The sequence below is a fragment of the Apteryx mantelli genome, chromosome 6 (genome assembly GCF_036417845.1).
Source record: "Apteryx mantelli isolate bAptMan1 chromosome 6, bAptMan1.hap1, whole genome shotgun sequence".
In the NCBI taxonomy this organism is placed as follows: Eukaryota; Metazoa; Chordata; class Aves; order Apterygiformes; family Apterygidae; genus Apteryx; species Apteryx mantelli.
Window position 1 is genome coordinate 19956390 of NC_089983.1, and position 25714 is coordinate 19982103.

Sequence of the window (25714 nt, forward strand, 5' to 3'; positions counted from 1 at the left end):
ATTTCATATATCCATCAGTCATATATCCCACTTTCTCTGAGTGAAATTTGCAATTTACCAGTATTCCACATATATAAATTAGTCTCATAAACTATTCATTAACATTTTAGCTTTGATTATTCTAATTCTGTTTCCAGTGTTTACTGGGATCGTTGACTAATGGAACTGAATGTCCCAGTGAGCATAAAAAGTATCCAGCCTTCACTATTTTTAAGGTGATGCCTAAACCCATTTCAAAACAAATTCTTTAGAGGAAAGCAAAGTCATAATTCATCTTCTGAACAGGAATAATTTTTTCTTGTTTAGTTACATAGCGGAAAAAGCATTCCATCATGTGGAATGACCAGCCAAGCAAATCTCTGACACATTATTAATCAAAATAATATATCTCTTTTTTTTTTTTCAGTAGGAAAAAGAGAGGAGTTAGATTACTACTAAGGAAGGTGCCCCAATGCTTTAGCTACAACACAAAATAGTTATTTGTATTAGTGACAGGTAACAGTAGGGGGAAATTTTAGGATTGTGTTATCTTTTTCTGAGGTCATATTTGAAAATCAGTGTAAACGTAGGATTGTTTTTAGAAAACAAATATTTCTGCTTATTTTGCATAATCCAGACACATGCAGAATAACTTCCTGTATTGAATAAGACAAAGCCAACATTTTTCAAGCACTTACGTAATGCCATATCAAGTGACATTTTTTCCCCAGTACTGAGTTTGCTCACAACTCTCTCTTCATTGGGAAATATATGTCATCCACCTCTTCAGAGAATGAGGTTCTAGAACTTTGATTTAAGATTCTAAATATGGATATAAATGTCAACTTTTCACTATTTACTTGAAAGCTTTGGTATAGGAGTTTGATACTCGTACATACTGCTGATCCCCATATGTAGCTCTTCTGACTTCACTGCACTTTGCAGCAATTAGCAATGTAAATTGTCTTGTAGAACTGTGGCCTGATACTGGAGATGATGCTATAAAAGTTGGGGATGGTTATTAAGCCCCTAAACTGGCTTTGTACCTGCAAAATAGGTAATGAGGGAATAAGTTTAGTGCTGGAGACAAATACAAGATCACAGCAATTTGCAAATTGCAAACTTTAGACTAGATCAGATGTAGAGAGAGTTTCATAGGATATGCTTGTTTGCAAATATAGAGAAGATATAAATAATAGAATTTTCAGGAGAAGCAACATGGTATATTGCACAGCCTACCTTATGATGTTGCTTCTCTTCAAGTTGCAGTGCTCCTCATTAAACTATTTAGAAAACCATGTCAGTTGACAGACTCCATGTATGAGCATCAAACATCTTACTTTTTGTAGAGGGGTTTGGGATCTTCCAGGAAAAGACCCTTTGTACAAATACTTTGCATTCTTGTTTCCATGTGACCTTGGTCAGTAGTGAGATATTTTCTCCTAATCCCCTATGCTGTCTTCTGAAAATATAGCATTTTTTAAAGGACACTTAAGTATTAGATACAGAACAGAAGTACTATTTATGTATTCCTGAGATATTTGCTCAAGTAAATGAAAATAGACTTGCTTCATTTGGCCATTAAGAATGATCATTTTAGTTGACATTTAAATTTTCCTTAGTTAAATTCTCAGAATATAGCCGTCTGTAGCAGTGCTTGTCATTTTGCAGTCACCTTATACATAGGTTGGGTGAAAGTAAGTCACCTACAGAGACCAGATCTAGCTCAGATTACCAGATGGTGGTAGAAGCTTCAGGAAAAATATCAGTATAGGTTTGTCCTGTACCTGTGATTCTCCCTAGACTCCTGCTACTGGCCATTATTGGTGACAGGATAATTGGACCGATATGGACATTATTATGCTTTCAAAAATGAAGTTAAAAATAATATAGAAATAAGTAAGCTGTATCACAAGCTGAAGACTCTCCAGTAGCAATTCTGTGTTCATTATGATTATTTCAATTTAGCCAGCTACTCCCAGACTGTGTGTCAAGAGATAATTGTATAGTATTCTGTTGGAAATGGTTCTCAGCTGAATATGCATAACCTGGTGGTCGTTACATAGCTATGTAGTAGAAAAGTAAAAATTCCAACACTGTGTATTTTTGCCAAGCAAGATTTGTTATACCAGGAGTAATGTATCCTAATTCATACATTCTAATAAATTCATACCATCTTCCAGAACTGAAGCAGGGTTCACTTAAGGTAGAGTCTGGTGGAATGTGGGCAAATGACATAAAGTGTATCCCTTCAGATTACATGCTTCATGTGAAGAAATTCGCACAATTTTTGCCTATTAATGCAGTTTGCTAGGGTAGTTCAATGATTTGAAATGAATAGTAACAAGTGGAAAAGAGAGACTTGCTACTTTTGGGACCTTTTACTCCGTGGCATTAAGGTATCTGCGGTTTTCTCTGGAGCTGAGATAAAATTGCTGATGAGGTGTGAGGGGATTTCATTACTTATACAATTTTTTTGTCTTAAGAATCTGGATATATTTCACTGAGGTTTCTCACATTATTACTGAGATAAACTGTGTTAGTCCCTTTTCATAGTCCTTGAATCTGTCTTGCATAGACACAAACATAAACTTTGATATTAAACACAAACTTCTTTAGTTCTGTTACTTGTATATGTTTGGATGAATCCTTTTGTAAGTTTGCTGCAAGGAAGTTATTCAGTGTTAATATCTTTCATTTTCTGTTTTAGTGGTCCCAAGTATTCTTTAAAATTTCAAGTGCATTCTCATTATCTTTTTGGCAAAATCTGGTATGCCTTTGAGATAGAAACACCCATTATGTTATTTTCTGTCTGTCTGTCTTTCTCTAAAGTAGTGTATTGCAAGAGTGCTTTTTAAGCTAGGTTAGAAAAGGCTTTTTTACTTGCCAGGTTTTGTTGTTACCTATTTGGATTCTTCCAATAAGGTAACATGTAACAGAAGTTCTTGGTATTGTCACTAGTCTTAATTGTTTTAGTAAGCAAGCCTCAGTGGGTTTGATAAAGAAGATCAATGTCATTATTCTCATTTTAGAGTAGGAGATGGAGAGACAGTAGGGTGGAATATCTTAGATATATCTTAGCAGAACCACGAAAAACTCAAGTGTCATCACTGTACTCTATCCATTTGAAAGCACTGCTTCCATATGTCTCAGCAGCACTAGCCAGCTCCTATTTCTTCATAAAATGGAGGGAATAAGGGCAGCCTGACCTGAAAGTTATCAGACTGGTGAGTTTTAACAGACCCATGAAGCAAGTTCTGAAGCTAAATTTTACAACTAGCTGACCTTGAAGCCAGTTCTTCACTGCTCCCTGCATCTGGAAATGGTGATCTGTGATTTTTATGGGAAAACAAAGTGAAAGAATGTTTATGTATTTGTTTTATGTTGGTTTTTAGTAAACCAAGCACGTATTCTCTCTTTCTTTTTGAGCATCTTGTTATTTATGGCATATAATGGGCAATTTTGCAATCCTTAAAGTTTTTAGAATACTTTAGAATACTTTCAATCTCTCTAATCTGCCTGATCAGCACTTGCCCCTCAACTAAAGATAACAGTCCAGCAGTGTTTTTACTGTATTATTTGGTGGCTGGTATTGCTGGAGGATCTACTACTTCTCTAAAGTCATTAGAACTGACAACAGAATTTGTCAAGAGGGGAAAGGCAAGATAAACATGAATCTTCTCATGTGATCTCCCCTCATTTTTGTTATTTGACGCTTTGCTAGAAGTGTCTATCAGCACTCATTTTCCCTTCTATTCTTCAAAATCTTGGATGTTCCCTGATTAACAGCATTAAGGACGGAATGTGTCATGTACTACACATTAAAATTTCAGCTCAAACTATGTCCTAACTTTGTGTTACCCAGAATCCCCACTTCAAAAGATTTCACACCACCAAGTTTATTAAAATTGATCAGGCTTCTCAGTATTAACATCAGCAGCAGAATATGGCAGATGTAACATTGGGTTGCCAGCACCAACATCTGAGTTATAACCATGTCAAAGAACACAAACTTCAAAGGACATGTCCAAAGAGTTATATATCCCACTAGGCTTCATGGTCAAAGTTAACAGGAACATCAAAGCAAAGAAATCTTCCTAAACTGGCTTACCTTGTGAAAGGGCTTGCAACTCCGAGGCAAATTCTCTAGAAAAATAATAATTAATAGGGTAGCTACTAAATATGCCAAATCCAAAGTAAAATACATATTACTAAAGCATTGCATGTTTATATGTCTTAGATGTTACTTCCACGGCAATCAAAACGATATGTGTGAGCTTGTGACTTTCTAAAATACACATCCTGAGCAAAAATGACATAAATTTTTTCTGTGTTTTCAGGAGTAGCTAATAAAAGAGTGTATGCATAAAGTACTGGCTAGTTGGAGTGCTTAAAATGGGTTGTGGATACTGTTGGTAGAGCCTCTCTTTGAGTGTGCTCTTTCTTTTGTAAGAGTAAAAATAGAAGAGGATACACAAGAAGATGAGCAAGATCAGTATGTAAATGAGACTAAGTCTTCCAGCACTACCCTTACAGAGAAGATCAGGAAATATTATCAGTCAGTGACGTGGTCTGTTAGTCACTGGCTGTTGTCAGCCATGTAGTAAACCTCTTAATTGGGAAGCTGAAGTTTCCTCTTGATCAGTTTATTGATTCTTCATAGTTTTGTTTTTTTTTTTTTCATAATGTGCAGAGATAACTTAAGATAACTTATTGAAGACTAATCAAGAAACTTTTTAGAGATGTCTCCCTAATTTAACACCAAGACACCATGATATCTGAACTACAGATGTTTAATTATTCATGCCGAAACAAAAAGCAGAAGGAATTCTAGTGAGAATCATACAGTGATATTTGAACATTTAGTAAGTTAGGAATTGCTCTGCGAAAGTTTCTTTAAAACAAACAAAATTAAATCAACCAACCTGACCAAATAAACTACAGTGTAAACATAGTCATCACTGCTTTAGTATATCCTTGCTTTAAATTGTATTGCTCAAAAAGTCACACAAATTCGATGTTGGTGTTGCTGGTTGTTAGTATGGTTTTCTTCAGGAAGTGACCAAAGCATGGAAAATGAATGACTTAACCCTAAGTAGCTTAAACATGCTTTAGTGAGTGTCACCCAATTGTTCTTGAAGGCAGAAGAGAGTGAAAAGGAGATAGGAGACAGCAGGAAAACAAAGCAACACACTGTGTAGTTTGCACTATGGAATGTTATCACAGTTTAATGCGCTTACTGGCACTGTAAGTGCACTGTAACAGAGAAGTTACCTCAATAATTTAAACAGTTCTCTGCATCCAAATTTTTTTCTCCCTCCCTTATGGATGTCAGTGCCATTTAATGGTGAGGACTTGTCAGCCAGGCCGAATGTCTTCCCTAATGCTATATGAAAGATGTGTATATTTAGCACTTGTTGCAGAGAACACAGAATCACTGAATCACCGAATAGTTGAGGTTGTAAGGGACCATGTAGTCCAAGGGATCATGTAGCCCAACCCCACTTCTCAGACACGGTCACCTAGAGCAGGTTGCCCAGGACTGTGTCCAGACAGCTTTTGAATAACACTTTTTCAAGCGATACTAGAACAATACTTTTTCAAATATTATCTCGTTTCTACGGAGCTTTACTGAGACTTGGAGTAATCAGAAGAGCTGTATTTGTTACTATCTTGTCGTCTTAAACATCATTAAGGATGTAATGTGTACAGTTAGCACCGCAAGTAGAAGTTACATCTTAGGAACAGTTCATCTCTCCTTAAAGGTTAAGACTACCAGAAACAGCAAATCATCCGTGCTTGCTAGTACCTTAAGTTCTGCTGTCTAGAATATCTTCTGACTACCCTACAGCTGTAGCATACAGCATTAAAGGGATTGTTTTCGTAAGTCATTGTAGTGAAAGAAAAAATTTCACTACTCTTTTCTAACTATTTCTGTACCTAGCATGTTTGAGATAGATGAGAAGGGAAAGTATATGGCAAGTTCCTGCTCTTAGATAATTTAGTACTAGCATATTTTGAACCTCCTTTGAAAAACCTTCTGTCAGGAAGCTGATCCTCAGATAGCAATTTGTTTATACAATACAAATCAACAACAAATATTTAAAAGTTAAATAAACAAAAGCAAGGCTGAGTCAATATGTATTTTTTCCAAGATCTAGATTCTTGTTGGTTGCTTATTAGAATTTCTTGATCAATATATTTAACAAACTAACTGCCTAAGGACTGCATCACTGATCTGTTTTGACTTGTTAGCTGTCCTGTGTTGTTCCATATCCAGTTATCCCAAACATCAATATGTTAATTTAGCTAATGAGATCATGAAGTATTTCTGTGTGAAAATGTGAAGGTTTTTTTTTTTTGTTTCTTTTCAAGATTTACATTGTTTTTACCACTTAACTAACCATAAGCAGTTCAGAAATGAAGAACTGCGTTTTCTCTCTTTGACTCAGGCTGGTTTTCAGTGTCAAACTTGAGGATTTGTAATTCTTCATCAGCATGTGTTAATTCTTCTCTGGATCAGTAGTAGTTTCTTTAACCTAGCAATTATTTTTGCTATGGCTGGTATCTCCTACATTCTGGGAAAAGCTAGATAAATAGTTAACCCTGCTGACTTTTCTGCTCTTACAGCTACATTAATTAGCTAGCATCACCTGAGTTCAAAGCTAACTCGTGTAGGCCTGTGCATATTTGAGCAAGACCGTTGACAGAAATACCCTTAATCAATGTTATTTCTAGAATTCTGAACAGTTGCTTGTTGCTGAAACTTTTTAGTACCATGTATGCAATATCCTTTTTCAGAAATTCTACTAATTTTCTGATTCATAAATCTAAACTGATGCTTATGTATTTATCTGTTACTTGACCTTGCTGTGATAAAGTGGAAAGCCTCATGTCTATGCTGTGTTTTCTAAGTTAGCGGGATAGAAAGCCATATTCATTAAGCATTTGTCAAGGTGCATCCTTCAGTTATTTTTTCCCATCTTTTCTCAAATATGGATGTGCTATGAAATAAATGTTTCATATATGAAAATGGATTTTTGGCAGCTTGTCTTCTGACCAGCATCACCAAACACATTTTAAAAAGTTTTTAATCTTTCCTCCCTCTTTTTTGTAGCATTCCTTAAGAGATTATGTTTTGAAGGAACACTGAGTTTTCCTTTATGCTTTACTTCCAGACTGATGTCTTATTATGCTATTTTCAAGCAGCAGCCTTGTCACTCTTTTTTCTCATGTTACAATGGGTTAAAATAGAATCATATGGGGAAATGTCAGTAGAACAGTACTTTTGCCAAGTAATACAGTTGCATCAATTTATTATATTCTTATGGCTGCAGTAGCAATCAGAGGAAATCTGGAGAAAAAAATGCTATTTTGTAAGGCTTCACGATGTCATTTTTCTGGAGTTTAAATGCTCTTAAACCTTGTGTACTTTGCTCTAGTTATTAAGACACTACGGCATTCCTCAATAAACAGATCCTGTAGAACAGCATCTATTTATAAGGTGTTGTAGAATGCTGCTTCAGTTGCATGTATCTGGTTTGGACAACAGCCCCAAGTCCTCGCAGTGTATGTTTTATCCTTTTACATTTTTAGTGGTTCTGGTGGAGTAGCAGCCATGACATCAGTCCAAATTAGAATTACATAGTCATTGGAAAATGCACACTTTGAACTAGCCAGCACTGAGAGAAAGAAAGAGTGTTAGACTGTTGGAGTTTGTGCTGTGGAACAGAGAAAAGGCCAAGTGTAGTAACTGCCAGTTAAGTCACTTCTAAAATAAGTTACGGACTTTTTCAACATAAGGGTCAGTTTTCCCCTAACTTCTCTAATCTTTTAGTTATAGTTTCTGCTTTAGAAACACAACTGCAAAGCAGAGGCAGCAATACAGAGTTGAGTTTTATCTCACTAACGGAGTTACATATATCTTGCTATTATTGCAGCATGGGGCACTATTTATTGTCAGTCTGCCCAAGCCTTTGTGAACAAGTGTGGGAAATGTATTGTTAATGAAGACTGAAGAGGCTTGGGAAATCTGTGGCATCTCAGGGAATGCTATCAGGTAATGAAAACGGGAATGACAGAGTCCTAGAACTGGAGAAGTAGGAACTTCAAAGTAGTGAAGACTTGGCCTCCTGCAAATTTCTGTAAAAGGGCTAGTGCAGAACAGCTGGCCCTTCCGCAGGAACAAGTCCCCACCTCTCTGCATGGAGTGAGCCAATTCTCAAAACTCTTCTGCAAAGTCTTTGAATAAATTTTCTCTAACCCTAAAATGTAAAGTATTTTATGTGAAAGTTTTCAAAGTCAGTATTAGATCTGTATACTATCTTTCATACTGTGATCTGTTCCTATTGCTTCAGTTAGGGAAAGGAAGCTGCCTTTGTCTTACAACTGTGAGTAAATGTGGGTGAAGCGTTTAACAACAACCCATTCAATTTCAGTTTTGAATTGAAATCTACTTATGTCTGAATCAGCTATGAATTGCTCGCATTTTGTCTGTATTTACACAGCTCTAGTCCAAACAGGATAAAAGAACATTTTTCATCTCTGCAAGCCTTTGGAATGTTCTCTGATATTTATTACAGCTGTTTCCATCCACAGTATATTCAGTGGCAACAGATGTAGTATTACAGCTAAAAATCCTACTTTCTGGTTTTGTAATCCCGCTTTTGGTTCCAGCAAAACTCCTAATACAAATATGAATCTGAACAATGCCTATTGGTTTGCAAAATATCAGTCATGAGCAAACAACATTAATTTAATAATTGAACTCTTCTTTCCTTCAAAACCAGCCTCCAAAGATCTCTCTCAAGTCAAACCTGAGAGGTATGTCCCATAAATCACAGCCCATGCAAGTGTAGGATTATAGAGTCCACAACACATCTTGTGTTTTGCCCACGTTAGTGTTTTTTTGCTTTTTGTTAAAGAGCAAGACTTTAAGTAGTTTTACTGGCAGAAGGAGCTATATCAGCTGACAATGAAATCCCTAAGTTTCATTGTTAGGAAATATGTGTGCCTCTGAACTTTATCTCAGTGGTCCTAATTACTATTTTTTGATTACTGTTTCTCCTGCAATGTTTACATCTTTCATATTTTTGTGGATTGTCATATTGTGCTTGTTTCCCTGATATCTTTTACAGGAAACTGTAGAGGTATTTTAATTTTTCCTCTGTAAATCTTCACTCAGACAATTTCCAATCTTTGTTGTTATTCTTTGAATTTTTCAAATTTATTTTCTGTTATGCCAGAGCCAAATTGAGATTTCTGTGTGACTTTTTGCCAGAACAGCACTGAGATAAACTAACAGAAAACTTTTATGATGATTTGACTGTTTCCCTGAAAACTGAAAAAAACAAATGTAGGGTGGTCTCGTAATAATGAAATTGCCATGAAGCATTCTTTTTTTATATATGCCATGTAGACAGCTCACTACACTCAGCACATAACAACTCACTTATTGCAAAATTGCAGGAGCAGTCTGCAGATCATTCCATACATCTCTGAACAGAGGGATGCCTTTATTCCTTATTTTTTTTCTTTAAACATGCTTTACCATAAAGCTTGTATTACCTTTTTGAGTGAATATCTTAAGTTCAGACTTCAGCTTGTGTGCTGTAGTTTCTGGCTCTCATTTTTCTCACTATTCAACTGATTTTTTTAAAAATACAATAAATCAGGTGTGCTCATTTAATACATATTTTTAGAGCCTGATGGACCCTTTACATGAAGTTTCTAAGCCACCAACAATCTTTTATAAGTGTTCATGTAAGCTTAATCTCTATCAGGTTAATTGCAATCATATTCATACCAGAAAAACTCAATTAGATGCATATTAGCAGCTTTTCAAGACATTAAAGTGAAACAAGCTTTTGTTCCTCTTTTTAGTGGGTGGTTATAGAGCATTTAGCCTTTCTATTCTTTCTATTCTATTTCTATTCTATTCTAGCCCTATCTCTTGGCTCTGTTTTGAGTTTATTTTCAAACTAAGTTAATTTACTTTATTGCGAGAAACAATAACTTAGTGCTGAAGCACATTTTCTCCCTGGTTCAGAGTTGTTTTGCAAATCATTTGGACAGATTTGAAGCATAGCAAGACAGAATTTGGAAAAGCTTTATTATGAGGGAGTGGAAAGTTTTCTCATCATAGTGGCTATAAAACTGTAGAAGGAGGGTAAAATTGGATAACCATTAGTAGGTACTCCAGAGATCATGTCCAACTGGTTTTGATCCCATAAAAAGAAATCCAAGAACCATCTAAAGCTCTTTGCAGTCAAAGAAAAATACCCTGAAGGTTCTACCTTTCCCTCTGATCTTCCTTGATATTCCTTTGAACTACATAGACAAGTTGTATAGCATTGTAAGCACCTGCTATACTGCTTTTTTAAATCAACAAGCAGCTATTAGAGCTTATTTATTTACCCATTGATTTCAAACATTTCTAAAAGCTCATATCTGAAACAATGGAAAGTATTTTACTGATCTTAGCTCTGTCTTGCCCCAAATCTTCCTTTAATTTGCCAGTACTAGCCTGTGCTTAGTAGAGGTGTTTCCATCTCTTCTCACATCACCTTCTGTACTGTTTCCCTTCTGTACTGTAATGTTTTGACTATAATTCTGAGTTTAAATGAGGACTAAATAGTTTTATTGCATGCTTGGTATTGACATAATTATTTTACCTTTGCTGATGATGAACCTTGCATTGATTTCAATAAAAACAGAGTTGCGCTGATGCCTGATGCTGCATTTTGCAAAAATATATAGCAGGACCATTTCCTTGCAAAAATAAACTGCCACTGCCAATAAATGCCTTTGAGAGAAAGAAAATTAAAAAGGGATCTTTAACAGATCTCTCCATCTTGTTATGCTTGTGGTACTTTTTGGCAATGTAACAACACATAGCTTTTTTATGATAGACTTGCCTGTGAAAAAACCTACTTAGTTACATTTGCAATGATAATTTTTTTTGATTGGAAATTATTATCTGTTTCTAATAAGAAATGGGCAATTTCAGACAAATGTAACTGAACGAGAAGTCATCTCTCGAGATGATACGGAACTTTGAAATCTAGTGGGAGTTAAATTTTGGGAAGTCTTGCCATGAGGTGCTCCAACAAAGCCAGTAATTAATAGGGCATATCTCTGGGGAAGGGCCAAGAATATCATATGGAAACATATTTTCTGAAATGTAAGTTGGGGTTTTCCAGTATGAGAAGCCATTATATTTGATATCAGATGAGTGGTGTAATAGTTGCATCTTAGTGTATCAGACACCTGAACATCTCTTTGGAGTTAGTTTCTGGAGATGTAAAGGATGCTAGATTTTACCCACAAATGCAGTCAGATGATGAATTCTTTTGTACAGTAAAACTTTGCACCAATCCCCAGAAACAATGACTGATGAATATTACTTGAAACAAATATATGTGTTGTCAATTTATCTACCCCCAACTAATTCACTGGAAGTGATGGAGAGGAGATGAAATTCTATAGAATAAAAAAGAAAAAAATGAAAAAGACTTCTTGAATTTTAGTCACCTGTGAAATCTGCCACTGAAGATCTATCCATGCTGATTCTGAATAACACAAGGTAAATTATATGCTTACCTCATGTAAACTCTTGTAGTCCTACTGCAATAAATGGGGCATTGGTAACTTACATCATCTATGAGTCTACTCATATGAATATCTAAAGGCAGAATTTGTTCTCTAGAATTCTTTACGTTTTTTAGAGAGCAGAGCTATTGATCTTGTGACCTTTTAGTTGTTACTCAAGGTTTGCACATGCATAACAAGAATAGAAACAATTGACCGGCTTTGGGGACTTAGTTTTTTTTTCTCTACTTCACTTAAAAAAAATAGCTGAACTTCTTTGAGAGAAATGACTGTCTTGTTTTACAGATGATTTTCTCCAAAAATCAGTTTGGTGAATTCACCACATATCTCAGCCTTGGTTAACAACATGAATTATTGTCATTTTGAAGAAAACTTCATAAATTGATGACTGAAAAAATGGTAACATATCAACTGGACTAGAACTGAACTGAACTAGGATTAAGGCTTAAAAAATTAGAATGTACGTACACACCAGACGGTTAAGTCTATGCCCATTAATAAATGCAGCATTTGAAGTGCAAGTTGTGTATCTTAAAAACAAAGCAAATCAAAAAACCTAACTACAAAGCTGTAGACTCTGATTTGCATGCCATATGTTGAATCATTTTAAAGTTTTTTTTTTTTTTCCATAGGAACATTATTTAGCCATAGTATTTGCTAGTTAAAGGAATATTTCTTAATCTTACTTGGATTTCTTTTTAAATTCTCAGTAAAGCTAAGCTGCTTCACCAGAGTCTAGTAGTGGTAAAGTAAGTTTTAAGTGGTTTGCTTATATTAGAACTTTATGAAACAGACTTGTTTTCCTGACTGACAAATCACTTCTGACATTGTTTGGTTAAAAATCATTTATAGATTTCAGCTTGTTCTGCTTTTCAAGGCAGCTTAGTATGATGCAGAGGTAAAGCTTAGTTTCAATCTATATTAGTTACTTACTAAGTGACAGCTTTCTGACATGCATATGAGAAAGTATATGTAAGATGTGGGAAAGCCCAATAAGTAGGATTATCCACTTGTAATATGAGGTAATACAATTTACCCTTTTTTTCACACACAGGCTGGACTGCAACATCAAAGCAAACTTAATGACTTTCTTTTTAGCTTCCTGCTAAGGCATAGTTCATCCACATATTTGAAATTTTCCCCTTGTTCCTAGGAGACAAATGAAGTAGTTGTGTATTCAAAGAGAAGAATTACTGATATCATTTATCAGCTGGACTTCGTTCACCACTTGTCTCAACTCTGTAGACTGAAGAGTATCAAGAAGCAAAGTCTCAAAATTCTCACCATTCTTCAGGCACTAAAACAAATATTCTTTCTTTGAAAAATGGTAAGTAAAAATGTGAAGCTTGCAGAGATATGTCTAGATTTTAAAAATGAAGTAAATCAAAATGTGACTTGAGTGCATTAATGTGTGCTGTTAATTTCAGTGCCTGCTTTAAACTATCAAAATTTATGTGCTTGTACATTACAGTGCAGTTATGCTTACAAGTATGTTTAGATTCTCCCAAATCAGTGTGCCCATTTTTGATTTGGACTGATACCTTTCAGTCCTTGTGAAGAATAAAAATTAGATGTAGCTGTTGTTGAAGCCCTGTTTAGTTACATGTTGGATTTTAAATCACTTACAGAAAGATACAATGCTTGAAATATTCCCTTAAGACACTCATCAGTGGTAATTCTGTTTCATTCTTTTAGCTATTCATTATGGACAGGGGCTTAGTTTTATTACAGAGTTGTAGAATTAGAACTGCTGTTGTAATAGGTAGGGTTTTTGTGCAATGTTTATTGCTTTCTAATATTTCCTGGCCACTGAAATTTAATCCAGTTTTCAGAGAGCTTTCCTTTTATCCTTGTAAATCAAAACCGTTTTTTAACAAGTCTGCTTCTAAAAAGTACCTCTCTGAAATACATCTACAACCTGAATTTGTTTAATTCTACATCAGAGGAACCATATAGATCCCCTAATATCCAGTCAACAGTTTTTTCAGTCTAAAGTCTTTTAAACTCTTCACAGGATTTGAGTAAAAGACCTCAAATATGTATCTAATAAAAGTCAAAGTCTGTTATGGCCAAAGGAGATGTCTTTTATCTGTATTCAAATATTCTCTTCTGACCCATTCTCCTAGGCATCCATTAATTGCAATATTTTTACAGGCATTAGAAGAGTATGCTGGATTTTCCAAGCTCTAAATTAAAAACAAACAGAAATCATCAACAGCCTAATAATATATAGAGAGAATAAAAGTGGAGCTGCTTCTCTGAACACTTACAAATTTTGTGACTATGCTCCTAAAGAACCAGCACTCAAACTTGTCCAGCCTTGTTTTGTTCTGTTTTACTTAATGGCTCTTTTGTGTATAGGCCCATATCAGGTAGCTTTTTGCTTCCCTAAACTCACAAGCTACTTCTCAAGTCAGTTTGCTTGAATTTGTGGTATTATGTCATTCCCTTATGAAACACACACCTAACTCCTTTACAGTAGTGGATGCTACATCTAAGTAACAAGAAGAGTACCATCTGTGAAATATTACAGAGGAGAACACATCTGGTTCAAATAAAGGAAAAAAATTCATTGTTTACTAAATTTTCATATCCTGCAACAGATACCACATGAAACAGCCCCTTTTTCTTCAGACTGTTGTGTCACATGTCAGGGAATAAAGCAGGAGGAATGAATGAATGGTAATGGCAGAAAATCTAGTATTGTATGTCTAATTTTTTGAAGCATGCTAGAACTCTGTTTTAGAAAGGACAGCTGTGAAGAGGGATGGAAAGAAATACTTTCTCTAACCATCTAGGAAGTCACACCTAGGACAACCCTAGCTAATCTCTATTTGTCAATGTGTGTACATGGACGTACAATGAAGTTTTCTGGGCATGTCTTCACTTTTCAAACACTCCAGACTTTCATCCCCACCATTCAGTTTACCATGCAATAAGCTTCTCGCATAGCAAATGATTGTTTCCATTACTACCAGCAATGAGGTGACATGTACATTGCTACAGTCAGCCCTCCTGTTTTCATGCAAATTAACAGGAAAATACTCAGCAGTTTAGATAGATATACTCTTATCAGTTTTCAAGGATTTTTTTTGAACATATGTAAATACTGTTTCGCTCCTGTTTTTTGCTACAAGTATAAGGGGTTTTTTTAATAGTTTACACTGGAGAGCTATATGTCTCTAACTTATGGGTACAAAGCTTGCAAGAGCAACAAACTCTTGGTTTTCCTGGTAATCTTTTATAGATTTACATGCCCTTGTAAAAGAAACTACCACTGAACGGTTATGCGTCAGGGAATGTATGGGTCTGTTAATAGAAGGTTTTGAAGGCAGATGATCTTTGCATTTTTAGGATCTGTTTTGAGTAAGTACTCAGAGAAAATAGCTGCTTGTAAGTGGCTGTAAGGAATCAGCAGAGCTCTGGAAACAAATCCGAGAACCTAACTTATTTATGAGGTTGAGCAAGGTAGGTGATATATATGGTAGAGATACTGGAATAATTTCTTTGCACACGGTTAACTTTTGAAGATAGCATGACTGGAAGATGCTCCTCCTCAGGGTTTGAGGTTTGCTATTATTTGCAATCCACATAGCATCACATGGAGTTTCAGGACCCCAGACTTTGAGGACTGGCACAGAATTCCCACATCTCTAGAGCCGAAACTTCAGGTTTAGTTCTAAGCAAGCTAGAGACTCCTATAAATGCATACAAGGTAGAGTGAGCTGTTGTATAGGGAGCTTGAGCTATACTACCCTAAAAACCCATCTAGAAGTCCATCTACAATGCTAGAAAATTGTGTGTGTGTGTTTTTTGGAATTTCCATGGAACCGCTGATATTAGGGAGCTACATTTAGGGCTAAAATCGTGTCCCAGTGAGATTCATGGAAAACCCATAAATGGGAACAGATTTTTACTGTTTGTATTGAGTTCGTGTTTAACTGAAACTGATAAGACTGTGTTAAAAAATAAGTGCAGTAGACAGAAGTTGGTCTCAGGATGCTTATAATTGTTCTTATGCATTCTTTTGGACACCACTTGTATATTTTGTTTAAAAAAATTTTATTCAGAACTTGACTGTCCCACTACAGAGGTTACAAAATGAACAACAATAAATTGTCTTTTATAGTGCCTATGAAAAATTCTGGCTGATGGTAACAGAAGCTTGAATCTTGTCTTTGCAACACTTTCATGCCATTGACTAATAGTGGTGGTAAAAGTTTCACGCTGGCATCCTGCCTCTACCATGGCAGCATACCCATATCAGGTAGTATTTCGGTCTGCTTGGGCCATCCCCTGCTTGTTACCTTTGCTGAAGCCCTCGGTGAGAGTGCCATTTGGGAGAGTAGCCTTTATGGTGTGGATCCGAGACTGTCAGCTCAGCCTGCAAAGAAAATTAGGTGGTTTCCAAGCAGCACTGGATAGGAATGGCCATGCAGAACTGAAAATTTTAAAGCAAATACCATTGGTAAGAAAACTTAAGAAAACTTTTTTATTGCAGCAGATTTGAAGAGATGGAAGATCAACTAACAAGTATCATTTATTACAATAGTTGTGTTTGGTACAGATACCACAGTGAGAAAGACTTGGAAAAGAAGCAAGCTTGGACAACTTTCTTGAGTGGAAATTCTTCAAGGATACAGATGCACGCAAGGTCAATTTTGTATTCATTAAAAAAGTTTAGCCTTTGTGCTACAGACAATATTATATTTTTTTCTAGTCAATTTATTTGAAAACTGAAGACAGTTCAATATTAGGTCCTCAGAGGCTTAAGATGTTTTGGAAATGCCTGTGGAATAACACAAGCAGCCCCCACACTTCTTACAATCATTTTCAAGAGATCTGGGGTTATAAGGACCTACTAACAATCCCCTCTTACCCATAAAGAATGAGAGAAGCACTGTATTTCTGAGGGACTGATGAGAAAACTAGAATTCAACGTTTTCTTAATATTACCTGGCTGAAATTAGCAAATAGACATCTGGTGCTATACGTAGGTATCAGGACATTGGATGCTTTTATTTCCACAAGTCCTGCCCTCACAACAGAAGTTGACCATGTGGCTGTGGGATGAGCAGCTACACATTATGGTTTAGCGTTTGTATGAACTCTTAATTGCACGTGCCTTTCAGAAACAGTACCTGAATTCTGTACCCTCCTGTGTTCAGTCTTTTTAGTGTCAGCTTCACCTTCATCTGTGGGCACAGGAGATCGCTACAAATTTTCCCCGGTCATCACTTCTGTACTAGGAAGCAATTGAAAAAAATGCTGCCGTAGTTTGCCTTCTTCTAAATATAGTCTTTTTAAACTTAGAACCTGGCCTTTTAAAAAAGACAGTTTTAACTGCTGAAACATTCCACCATTGCACATAAGGCTCCAGGCCTACTAACTGGGACTTTGCATTAGACTTGTTGGAGCTTGGCAGCAGTAAAATGAAGAGGCATTTTTTTTAAAGTATTTAGAAATTACAGGCTGGGGTGTAAGGAAGGGAGGGGGCAGTTTTCCTAATTGAGGGGAGGGCAGGAAAAGGAGAAAAAAGAGAAGGCAGCAGCAATGAGACCTAAAAATGGTCAGGAGTGACTATATCAAAGTCTTAAAATTGGCTATGATTCTGTTTACTTCGAAGAAATTGTGCAATGGTGGTTCCTAAATTTCTGTGCATATGGGCAGAAAAGATGCATATGAAATTGCAAGAATATAAAAACAAGTATGAATTTGTAGTTCAGTATTTTATTGTTCAATATTTTGAACCCCTATGGAGGTTTAACTATGCTGGAGAATCATGGGAACCCAGCTACCCGTGTTTATTTCCCATTGTTTATACTTAGTAGTAGTTGTAAAGATATAAAAGTCAATAAGCAGTCTGTGAGTAAAGGCATAATTCAAAAATATGAGTTTTTTTGGCAATGAGGATGCAACTGGAACATTTCGTAGTTAGACAAGTGTTTAAGCAGTCAGCTGTGTTTCCCTGCTTATAGTGCAGGTCATTCAGTAAGAAAACAAATGATCCATCCTGGTGTAATAATCTGTTGCTTTGATGAAAATCCAGAAGTAGGATAGCAAATAAACCAAAGAGGACGGATTGGTTTAGATCTCTGTGTACTTTCTGCCGTGTTGCATTATTTTAAATTGTAAACTGCATGATGAGCTTTTGCAATAGCTGTGGGAGTTTCTTCATTTGCCATTGCCTCTTGCCCCAGTGGTGTGCTACTGTGCTTGGATTTCTTTCATTCCCCTCTTCTAGTGATTTTACTCTGTCCTATCTATTATCCAAAGAATGAGAGTTACACTGTCTTTATGTTGTTTCGCATCCTTTGAATTAGTGGCTTGGGTAAAGATTTAGAAGTATTTATGATTCATTTTCAAAAGTGATGTAAACATCAAATATAAGGCTTAAAAAACATCCATAAGTCAAGTACTGTTCTTGTAATTGCTGCATACTGAATTCCCAAAGTAGTCTGTAAAATCAATTGCTTTAAACTGTTTACCTTCTATATTGGCCCATATTTTCTTATAGCAGAAGCTGCTGTTTGTTAAGGATTAGAGAACTGAAATGTACTGACATCTCTTGCAGGTAGGAAAATCAAAAACTTCAGTCACACATCTGCTTCTGAAGCAGCTGTGGTACTTTAAAAAGATTTTGCCTTCTCAGTTAAGATGAAATGAAAACTGATCTGTTACACTTTACACTGACTAGACAAAGAGTATTTCAGCTGGAATGTGAGGTATTAGTTGTGTCATGCTGTCATGCACCCCACCCCCTACATGCTAAAAAAAACCCACAACCCCCCTCCAAAAAAAACAGTATAATTTAATGTATTTTTCTGTGCAAAATATATGGCCCTATGTAGTCTGAGGATTTCAATATTTTTCACTGCTTTAATTAAAAAACAGAACAAAGCCAAAACCTCAAAACTTTACATAGTGGATGCTTTTCCATTCATGGAATTTCCAGAGCTTATTGCTGCTTCCATGTTCTTTAAGGAGCTGGGGAGTGACCCAAACTGTTCACTTTGTATGGAGGCTTGGTGCAGTTAGGAGCTCAGAATCAACCTTTACTCTTATAAGCAAAGTTTTTTCAAGACAATCTTAAATACTTTTTTTTTTTTGATTTCTTAGAGTAACACAGAAGGCTCTTTGTCTGAAACCTCCAAGTGCTAGAAATGCTACAAGCCACAGTGCAGTTTAGAGGAAGAGAAATAAGAAACATCTGGTGAGTTAGGACTCTGTATGCACTGGCACAAAGATGCAATAATAAAAAGCAATTATTTTCCATGTCTGTTCTTGCAAATAATATTATTACAACAGTCTGCTGGCTACAGAGTACCTTACGGGAATGAGAACATGTTGCAAAGTGTTTTGATGCACAGAACAGTTACGCTTTGGAAACGGTTCTCTGTTGGCCAGTTGCCTGAAAGAAAAGTGAGGTTGGCTTGTAACTGTGGCAGGTTTGTGAATCTTTCACAGAGACGTTTGAGCTAGTAGTTGTTAGCAGAAGGAAGTATAGTATCGCTTTAGTTCCATATTAGATAAGAGCCATTTTACTCTTTTGTAATTGATTCTTCACAGTGTTGAAAGAAACTCATTGAATTACAATTGGGATTATCTTCTCTGGTTTGTTAGCCTGTCTTTGGATTTCCTGGTAGTGATAGGCTATGTCCTGCAAGAAAATGGATATTAGCTGTGCACATGAAACTTCTAGGCCCCATATCCTAATTTGCTCGACATATTGATATGGAATGCCCCTTTGCTTAGGGGCAATTTGTCTTAGACAAGTAGCCAAAAGTCCTGGCACAGAGTGATTCCCTAGCCTACAGAATATGGCGTACAGCGATTGTAGCAGTACAACCAGAGTAACTCATGGCAGCCACAGTCTGAACAGTTATGGTCAGAATACAACTTGTGCTTTTCTGGTATGCAAGTTCTGCACATCCTGTATCTGGCAAAGACCATGTTAATACTGTTCTCACAGAAATGGTGATCTCCCTATTTTGGCAGCAGCTAAAATTATTTTGAGATATGACAGCCAATACTATTACTTTGGAAAAAGTGCATTGCAAAAAAATACTGTGAATGTACTCTCACTTTCTTCTCCTGGTTTTAAGTATATCCTTGGTATTTTTAGTTTCATTTCTTTTCCCTATAGTCAATCTCTGATGTATCTTGGTGCTGGATAGGAGGTACTGATATATCTTAGCATCAAACGAGCAACTTTTCAGTGAGCTCTAAAGTTGAATCTTTGCCCCAGTGTAAAATGGTTTTGCTGGCACCAGATGTCAGTGTTGGTCTGTACTAACAACCTTGAAATGGCGCATCTGTGTGTCCCTTTCTGTACCAAAGACTGAGCAAGTGACTAAAACAGTTCAAAATGGTGACCACCTGTTTGTGAACTGACTTTACCTAAAAATGAACTGTAGGTGAAAATTCTGTCTAAATGTAATTATGACAATGAATTTATGAAACCAAACTCTGGTTAGAAAATGATATCTTGCTTCATAGAACACTGGGAACATGAAGAGAAAATGGATCATTTTCTATGCTCCTCTGAGCACAATTATCCTCGATCTCTTACAGGCTTCTGCTTAATTCTTCACAGTTTTGATTCCAGTAACAAAATAAGTTTAAATGTGTGCTAAATTTTTTCTACTAAGGTCTAGATTTGTTTAGATCAACTGGTCAAAAAAAGATATTAAAAACTGTGGTTATATAATTTATTTTTAACCCGCTATGTAAAATTATGCTAGAATAGAGAAACTCTGTAATACAGGGAGAACTTTCCATGTGTTTCCACAGGCCTATAATAGTCTTTAATGTAGACACCCCTTCTAAATAGTAATTGCGCTTAAACACTATTAATATTACCATTTAAAACTTTTTTCTTCCAGTAACAATATCCAACCTGTTCAATATTATTAAATATAAGACTTATCTCTTCAAAATGTTAGCTTCCAGCAGACTCATAATACTTATGAGGGACATTTGGACAGCTGATTTGTCATCATGATCTGAACAAACCAGAGATGAGAAACTTTTTGCCATGCAAAGACAGGACAGCTTACATAAAAACACTGTTTGAATCTTTAGAGTTGGCATGGGAAAACAACAGTAAAAGTTTTTGCTAAAATTATGACACTTTATTGTTTGAAAATGCAAAAATGAAGCAATTCAATCTTTTAAAGTGAATTAAAAAAAATCAACAGACCAGCTATTAAGTGATTTGAATCCTTTCTTATCTAAAGCAAACAGAAGAGACAGCTATTTCAATTTACCTCATTTAGAGTCTTTCTGACTGGTTATAATTTGTTTTGTTGAAAATACTAGGCCTTGCTTAGGTGTTTGTGCCCAGTAGTCCAAATCATTTTTCTGATGAGCTTATATTTCAGCCAGTTAAAAAGGTTTGAGATGAAGATTGTTCTGTAAAAAGTCTGACTATCATGTCAGATTGTCACTGGCACAAATTGCTTTAGCCTTGAGACTTCTGCTTTACTCCTGAGACCATTTCAACTGTGCAGATTTGCTTGCTGTTCCATGCTGATTCATGTGGTACTTTGTGCCCCATCTTAATATCTTTAGCAAACATAGATAGATAGGTGCAATTTAAGATGACGGTCCTCTTTGCCGTATGCCACAGATCATTCTCTTTTACATTTTACATGGTTTTAATTTCTGGACTGCTCCTGTCAGACTGAATAGCCCTATAAATATCTTTCATAATTCTAAGACTGTTTACCAATTTTATCGTCTACAAGGATGTATTATAGTGAAAGACCAAGTTGTTTTTGTAATATGTTGCTTGTCTCACAGGGGTCTATCCTGCTTTGTTTTTGAAAAGTTACTTATAAGAAGTGAGCTGTAGAAACCAATTAACATTGCTGCAGAAGGACTGTAGTGATTTTTTTTTTTTCAAAATGCAAAAGAAGATTTGATACGGCTTAATCAAAAAGCAAGTTTTGTAATACTTAAAAGATTTTTTTAGAAAATATTTGGTTAAATAGTAATTTGCTAAATTGCTTTATCAAAAGAACAGCCATTTCTGTAAAACTGTGCATATTTAGTTAAAGCAAACTATTGCAATATAGCTAATTCTCAGAGTATCCTACTTACGACTGCTGTAACTATAATAGAAATGCAACCTGTGGGAATCTTAACAGATTTTGTAGTTATGCTGTGCTAATTATTCATAGGCAAAATATTTTGGCTAGTCACTAATTACTTAAAATTACTTCAGTCTGCTGTCTTGTGTTATCTTTTTCAAGATACTTTATATCATAAGGAAGTAAGTTGTTAGTATGTAAAATTACTTGATATCAAGTCCTTGCTGTAATGAATACAAAAATGATAAAAGTTCAACCTGTTGAAGTGCGTATGAAAGAGAGGAGTTTGGGTAAAGTAGGAAGGGACATGTTTTGTGGCAGTGACCAAAACTGATCTCTGAGTAAGGTTCTGTGTTTTACCTTTGGGAGAACTGTAGAGAATTCTTGGCTCTTTTTGATCCATGGGCTCAAATAGCTTTTGGCATAACTTTGCCAGGGAAATGTTATTCTGTGTTGTGGAAGCTAAGGGTGGCTAGCTTTACTTTTAATGGCCCCAGGGATGTGAAGCATGATGCCAGCATGTTCTGCCAGTACTACTGTTACAAGGGTAACCTTGATATATAATAGAATTCAGGGTTAGGGACCCTGGGTTAATTCCTTCACTGGGATGCTCAATTTGGAGGTGATTATACATGTTGACTTGGAGTTATTATAGGTAACCTAACCAAAGCCTACCTGCAGTTCAAATTGTGCTCTAGAGGTTCCTGTTTATCTCTGTTGATCATAGAGGAGCACACAGAAAGCAAGCTCTTGGTTTAAATGTTTCATTTAAATGCTTAAAACTATGTGAGATCAAAGGTAGTATCTTTTTGTTTAATAGATTTTGATGGATTTTTCTGCTATTAATTTATAAAAGCCCATTTTGAAAACACACAAGCTTTTGGCATCTGAAGTGTCCTGCTGCAATGAGTTCCACAGTTAACAATCTGCTATGTGTAGAGGTTTCTCCTTTAGTTTTGAGCATATCCCTTGATAATTTAGTTTCGCCTAGTTCTTGTATTTTAAAGAAAACAAGACAACTAATTACCATCTCTCTACCACACTGTATCACTCTCCTTTTTTCAGTCAGTATTTTATATAGAATTTTTTTCAGGGTATATATTTGTCATATTCTTTAATACAAAATAAAATACCTGCATAAATTTGCCATAGTGTAAATAGCAAAAGTCTCATCTGAAAAGTTTGAACAAGTTATAGGTAAGTCCTCCATGTCAACCCTTAATAGGAAAAGGAAGACATCAGTGCTGGCATTAGCAGCACTGAAGGAGAGGACCTGGCCAAAATATCACATCTGTCATTTTTGTTTTCATTGAAAGAAGATAACTTTCTTCCAATGAAAGCCCAGGGAGGCTTTGAGGAACATGGATACAGTTAGAAGCAACAATTTCATAGCTTATTTCATAACTGGTTTTGGTACAGAGGTAATTACTTTTAGTCAGTTTAATTTTATGTACATAGGCCCTTTATAACAGGGAAAATGTTTTTGTGTTTACACGCTCCAGTGCTCAGTTATAATAATAAAAACAAAACATAAACCAATTCAAAATTGCTGTAGTTACTCCCCAAATTTTCTGTTAGCCACATTCATCTCCAAGCATATGGCAACTACACAGTTGAATAGTATGTTAAATACCTCTATTTCACCCCCTTCCCACCACATTACCTATCTTCCATCAAACTGAAATGATATTAATTGATCCCTGATGTGAAAATATTTATGTTCATAAATGAAAATTGTACTAAGTCCTCAGACAAGGGAGAATGTGAAGAAAAGTGAAACAGTCAGACTTTAGCTTAGTAGAATTGAGAAAAAAAATCTCTTTGGAAAGAAAAAATACCAACAGTGAAAGAATTGAAACATTGCTTTAATTGAATAGAATGCTAAACTAATGTTTCCATTAGAAGAAATAACTGGAAAAAAAACAAGAGAATCCATGGAAGTATGGAAACATTTCTAGAACACGGAGTCAAACAGACTAAATTTTAAGAGGATATAGAAGGAACCTGAAACTTCTTATTATTCTCCTGTGCTATAACTGTAATAGAAGTATGAAACTGTGTTCTTAGCAAGAAAGGTCCTTCATTGTGACCTCTGCCTGCCTCTTTTCTCTGAGTAATTTGGAAAACCATGGTAATGAATGGTAGAAATAAGAGATCAGTGTGACCTACTGTACATGTGTTTTTCTGGTTTGTATTTTATTTTTTAAAGAAAATGCAATCCGCGTTATCTGTGATATAAAATGTGATGTAAAATTTTATCATAAAATTACTTTTCCCCTAATTGAGAATAGACTAGAGTATGCAACACACCCACTTACCGCATCTGAGTACACAGCAAAAGCTCATGGCTGAAGAACATGACTTAGAATGGGAACACTGGGACTCAAGAAGGTATAGAAGTATCAGCAGCATCTCAACTTCATGTCATCGTTCTCTAAAAGGAGCTAGTGACTGGCTATGGACTTGGAGTTTTTTTATGAGTTTACATGATGGTTTATATCCACTGTTTTCTATTTGGTTTGTAGAAATGGGAATTTCAGCAAACTCGAGCTATTTGGCAAACGTCATGATCCCCACCACCACTTTAAAAAAAGTCCTCCACAAAATTAACAAAAGAAGAAACAAATGAGTTGCACCAGAAGAAGTGAGTGTATATCATGTTACAGACATAGTTGTGTACATTTTGCAGACTCAATTCAATGACAGCACAGTATGTCTTATAGTCAAAAGCCTATTTTACTGCAAGCAAAGTGCAAAGTGTCTTGTCAGTTGTAGAGATTACTTCTGGAATGTTTCTCTCCAAATTACTCCCATTTGTAGTCCATGTCACAGTATTAATTTAATCCATTTCTATTTAGTGAAGATATTTTCTGTCTGACATTCCCTTTTTTCAAATGAGTTTGTAGGGTTGGAATATGCAATCTAGGAATGAGAGAGGATCTAGGTATTTGCATTGTCCATTTGACAGTTATATTTCATAAACTGTCATTACTTAAGTGGTGAGGAAGTAATGACTGTTTAATAATTATATTAAGTAATTAATATTACAGCATTGAAGACGTGGTGAGACCCGTTCTGGCAAAGTTGCTACTGGTGTACAAAGAGAATGGAGTAACTTAAGAGTTCAGCCCATGATTCTTTTCCATCTCATTCCGTTAAGTTGACTTGAGACAATATTTTATCCTCAAACCAAGGAATAACTGTAATAAATAGCCCTCGATTGCCCCATCTGGGCATTAAAATGTACCAGTTTAGTTGGTGTCTTCTATTGAACTGACAATGACGCATATGAATTAACATATTGTATGTGACAATATAAAACCTCACTGTGATGTATTGGATCTTATTTATATGAATAAATTATGAAAATTCTACTTTTACTTCAGATGCATACGTTTGCTGACATTTCTGGAAATTTGTAATCCTAGTGTGCAATGCAATGGTAACTTTGCTCTGGCTAGATAAGCATTATATCTTTTTTTTTTTTTTTTCTTAAAAGTATCAGCAAAAAATATCTTATCTGTTTTAAGAAAATAACTAAAGCATTTCTGTTTCTGTAAGGAATAAGCATGTTCCACACCAATTTCCCAAGTGTGGAAATAGATGTATGACTTGGTAAACACGTTTCCAGTGAAAGTTGACTACTGTTATCTAATTTCTGAGGTTGTTCTAGAGTACCTAGTATTTTCTATTCCTTTAAATATTTACAAGACTGCATTCTTCCAGTTCATATTTCTGGTATTTTCTGCTTACTTTCAAATAGAAGGCACAAAGTGCTCTTTCATTTTCCTACTTAACTTGTAGTTCAGATGTTTCCATCAAACAGAAATTTTGTCTCAGCTAAATTTTACTTATCAAGGGAAAGTTATAATAAGCTTTAAACTCTACATTCATTGTTGTTAATAAAATCCTATCTTCACTTTTAATATGACTGATGGTCCAACTTTTTGCATATTATTTGCTAACTAATATATTTCTAGCTCTCTGACATCTCTTCTCTACCAGTTATGTACAACTTGACCACTTTGTTT

General features: G+C 35.6%; 1 long non-coding RNA gene across 3 annotated transcripts in view; it reads left to right on the forward strand.

Moving 5' to 3' along the window:
- LOC106499312 (uncharacterized) overlaps window positions 1-24196 on the forward strand; it is a 46644-nt gene extending 22448 nt beyond the window's left edge. For 2 of the 3 annotated variants that reach the window (XR_001295151.2, XR_010884548.1), the window contains exons 4-6: window positions 12743-12916; window positions 16142-16243; window positions 23975-24196. This is a non-coding gene — a long non-coding RNA (uncharacterized lncRNA). The remainder of the gene's footprint in view (window positions 1-12742; window positions 12917-16141; window positions 16244-23974) is intronic. The other variant, XR_001295154.2, reaches the window with a different exon arrangement.
- Window positions 24197-25714: the final 1518 nt, after the last annotated feature.